The sequence below is a fragment of the Pteropus alecto genome, unplaced genomic scaffold, assembly GCF_000325575.1.
Source record: "Pteropus alecto unplaced genomic scaffold, ASM32557v1 scaffold110, whole genome shotgun sequence".
Lineage (NCBI taxonomy): Eukaryota > Metazoa > Chordata > Mammalia > Chiroptera > Pteropodidae > Pteropus > Pteropus alecto.
Genome location: NW_006431920.1, coordinates 1,418,736 through 1,423,032, shown reverse-complemented (window position 1 = coordinate 1,423,032; position 4,297 = coordinate 1,418,736). Strand labels below are relative to the sequence as shown.

The following is a 4,297-nucleotide window of genomic DNA, read 5'->3' as shown; positions in this document are numbered from 1 at the left end:
CTTTGCCTTCTTGCCTCCAGGATGCGGAGCGGGGGAACAGCCACCCCCAGTAGAAGAGTCACTGGGGCTGTCATCAGCAAGCCAGCAGTGCCCTCCCTGCCTGCCCCCAGCGTTGCAGAGCAGGTCACATGCCCCAAGAGAGTCACATTAATGGCTACAATGGGCCTCTGCTCCAGATGAGTGATGGGAATGGCTGGATCCTAATGCAACATCTTAGAGCACAGAGGGCGTGCGAGACTAAATGGACGACCATGCTCCAGATGAGTGATGGGAATGGCTGGATCCTAATACAATGCAACATCTTAGAGCACAGAGGGCATGCGAGACTAAATGGACGACCACCGCGGCCATCGCTGCCTGAGTCCTCGGGGAAGGAAGAGGGGACATCGCTGGGGCTAGTCCTTCCTCAGCACAGAGCCACCCAATACCTCCTTTCTCAATCATCTGGCTACATAATTTTCAGGGCCCCTGGTTTTAAAAAGTCAAGAATTTCAAGATTGTCACAGCGGAGAATAAAGCCAAACAGGGCCCTTCCGAGGCGGAGCCTCGTGACTGCAGAGGTCACGCACCAGAGTTGCCAACTCTATTTGTCCATCGCTCACCTTCCGATGCCGGGGGCTGCAGAAAGCACAGTGGGGCACGGGGGCCTCTGTCTTCCAGAGCTCCGCCAGCGAGGGCAAGAGCAGCGGAAGGGCCACTGACTTCGGCCCAGGTGGGGTGGAGAGGCATCCTTTGTTCAGCTGCAACTTCTAGAAAAACTTGCAGGCCGAGGGGAGGGCTGTACAAAGGGCCAGAGGGGAGAGAGGCAGTGCATCTGTAGCACAAAGGTGTACCTTTCTGCTGCGGCTGGGGCTGGGGCATGGAAAGGGAAGGCATCTGGGGAGGTGGGCAGGCCCTGTCCTCAGGTCCGGGTTGCAGCAGGGTGTCCAGATTTGAACCTGAGACAGAGGGGCAAGTGGCAAGGAGCCGGGGCGCTGGATGTGCACGCCTTCCTCGGCCCGCTGTGGCATCTCCAGCTGGTCCTGCTAACTGCGAGCACTAAACTCGGGCATGGGAACGTCTTCAGTCTCTGTTCCATCAGGGCCTTGCACCTGAACCCATGCCAGCCGTCAGCGGCCCAGACCTGGCATGGCAGAGGGCTGGGGGAGCCGTGGGGCGCCAGCTTAGCCAGCTTAGAAGAAAGGAAGGGCAGGAGCCCACTAAGGAGGCCAGTGTAGCAGGAACACCCAGCACAGGGCGGAGAGCAGGCTTCACCCCTGGGTCTCACAGCACACCTGCCTCTTGAAGGAGGAGTGGAGGGAGAGGAAGGACAGTCCAGGGTATGGACACATGCAACAGGCCAGAAGTGCAAAAAGCGAGGCATAAGGAGCAGCCAGCCGCCAGGTATAGACGGTGCTGGAGATGGGAGGGGCTGGACTGGGGCTGTCCTCGTGAGAAAGGCGCTCCTCGCTAGGAGTCAGGGTGCTTTCTGCAGGCATTCAGGAGCCATCACAGCTTCCAAAGCAGGGAAGAAGCAAGATCAGAGGGGGGATCCTGAACACATATCCTCACCCCTAGGCCCCATTGCGGGGGCATGGGGAGGCAGCCAGTCCCAGGCCTCAGGAATGTCAGGCTGGGAACATGGAACATGGCCCAAGGCCTCCCACTGTTCCCCGCCTCTTCTGTCCACTTAGCAGGAAGGGGGCTCCATCAAAAATGAGGCTAGTGACTGGGGGGAGAATTGCTGGGCGCTGCCCACCCCAAGCCTAACCCCCTAACCCCAAGCCTAACCCCTAACCCCAAGCCTAACCCCTAATCCCAGGCCTAACCCAGCCTGTCCAGGATAGCCCAGCTGACTGTAGCCCTCAACCCACTCCCAGCAAGGCCTGGCCTGGCTCTGGCCCCCACCTCAGCTGGCCCTGGATTCCTCTAGCTGCCCAGGCCTGTGACCTGGCTGCCTGCAATGATAGCCCTGGCCTTTCGGAGGTTTATTGCTGATTATCTTGGGAAATAGACACAAAGGACATACTGTTAAGTTTCCAGAACCTTCGGGTATTTACGGCCTTGATACCCGGTAATAATGATAACAATTGCCATTTTATGGAGCACATTCATGGTAAGCCCTTAATACGTATAATCGGTATAACCGTAACTCAGGGTATAAATATGACTACATTTTAATCTCTCATGTACCCTTATTGGCAGAAAATGAAGGGGAGTAGAATATGACACCCCAAAATATGCGTCTTTGGCATAAAGATTATCTTGAGCTGGTTATTTTTGAGAAACAGCCAACACTGGAGAAGCTCTGAAAATCCAGTAGAAGTTATCCTTTTGTAAGGAATATTTACATTGATAAAGGAAATCCCCATTTGTAAGTTTCTCCCTCTCCTTTTCAGGAGAAGGGTGGCTCTAAATCACAAGAAACTGATCAATGGAGAAGGCAGCGGCTTAAACATGCCGACAACCCCTGTTCTCAGAGCTTTTCCTGGTAACCTCCCACAATTGGCCCCACCCACCCATACTGTTCATTTGTCTTCAGCTGGTATTTAAGGTGGCTTGGGCCATTTTGGTGGTGGTTTTTTTCCAGTTTTCCTGGGCATCTCCCATGTGTACAGCAGGTATACACTATTATTAAACTTCTGTATTTCTCCTGTTAGTCTTTTATTATAGGGTGGGGTGGGGTGGGGGCGTGTCTCTGCTAAGAACCTGCACAGGTGGAAAGTTATTTTTCCCTCTCTTCGAAATCTTCCCTCTCCCTCTCGGAGCCCACGCACTCTCAAACAGTTTGGGCTTCCTTAGCGCAAAGAGGGCGTTCTCGGGGAGTCTCAGCCAGACCCTTCAGCGGGGTCTCTTCCTCTACGGGTGGCGCTGTGGCGCCTGCAACGTCCTGGAGGTTTTCAGGCCCCCTTCCGGGCACGGGCTGCAGGGAACACAGGCTTCACGCACAGAAGTGGTCTCTTAGTCACCCTCAGCAAGTCAGCCATCCTTCTCCCAAAGAGCGGCAGCAAGAGAGGGGTTCTGGATCTACGGCCATGCCACCCTGAACAAGCCTGATCCCGTCTGAACTGGGAAGCTAAGCAGCGTCGGGCCTGGTTAGTACCTGGTTGGGAGACCACCTAGGAAGACCAGTGCTGTAGGCGTGTGGAAAAAAAAAAAAAAAAAATAGGGGTTCTGGGCCCTGAGGCTCCCAGTCAGCTGTAGAGGTGGCTGGGAAGCCCCACCGACTCACTCGGCTGTCCTTGTGAAGCAAATTTCCAGGCCTGTCCTGACAGTAACTTTTAGTCAATCCCCAACCTGAAGCAGGTTGAGGGGCGATGAGTCTCAAGTTCTCCCCTCCCCAAGGCCCTGGGCTTCCAACGCAAAAAGCTTCCCCTTCTCTCCAGCCTCCAGCTCTGCATTCCAAGGGACCTGGGGAAGGGGTGGCTTTGTCAGGCTAAGAAAGGTTCTGTTCTGCCCTCCCCCTAGGGCCAAGGGCGCCCTGTCTGCCACATTGACATAACTAAAGGAGACCCCTCAAAGAGCCCCACCCTTAACAAAGAAAGCCTGTTCCCAGGAGACCGTCCAGCTAAGCTGAGGAGCAGGGAGGGAAACTTCTAGAACCCCATGATATACCACAGCCTAGTGAAAAAATGGAGTCTCCCCAAAACAGGATCCCAATCATTTAGTGCAAAACTTGAACTGGAATCTATGCTCTTAACCGCTTAGCCTTGACCCTTCGTCCTTGATAGTAACTTCCATGTGTATGGATGGATTTTTATTTGAAAGCCCCGAGAGTAGAAAAAGAAGTCCGATGAGTGATTGAAAATTTAGTATTTTTGTCCCGCAGAGCTTCCATTGATTTCGCCGGTTGAAAAACCAGTCTTGCCTCCTTTTACAATTAAATTCCTTCACGCTGTATAAATTTGTGCTTTTTATATGGAGTGGACCAGTTATAGCGTCTGCTTGCCTTCTCGAATAAAATCAATCTTTACCTCATGCTCATCTTTATATCTGTACAAATTATGAATTTCTTTTTTCTGAAAAGTGCACAAGAGCTTTTATATGGAAACGAACACAGACACATTCAGGAGTAGAATGCAATTGTTGCGTATAACTCTAATACAAAAACTTGCATCTTGGAATATGTTCACCTTCCAGATGAGTCTGGAGCTCAAGGCTTCCCGGAGCGGCTCAGCCCCGCGACTCGTGTGAAAAAGCCTTCAAGGAAGCTTTGAAAAAATGTTTGCTTCCAGATCCCAATCTCGGCAGGTTACCCCCGATGTCGGGGTGGGCGCGAGTCTAGGTGTTTTAAACAGTCGCCCAGGTGACTCGGACT

The 4,297-nt window shown here is 53.0% G+C and overlaps 1 pseudogene; it reads left to right on the top strand.

Annotated features, from left to right (window-relative positions):
* The first annotated feature begins 3,004 nt into the window (after positions 1-3,004).
* Positions 3,005-3,122, top strand: LOC112475423 (annotated as a pseudogene).
* The last annotated feature ends 1,175 nt before the right edge of the window (positions 3,123-4,297 follow it).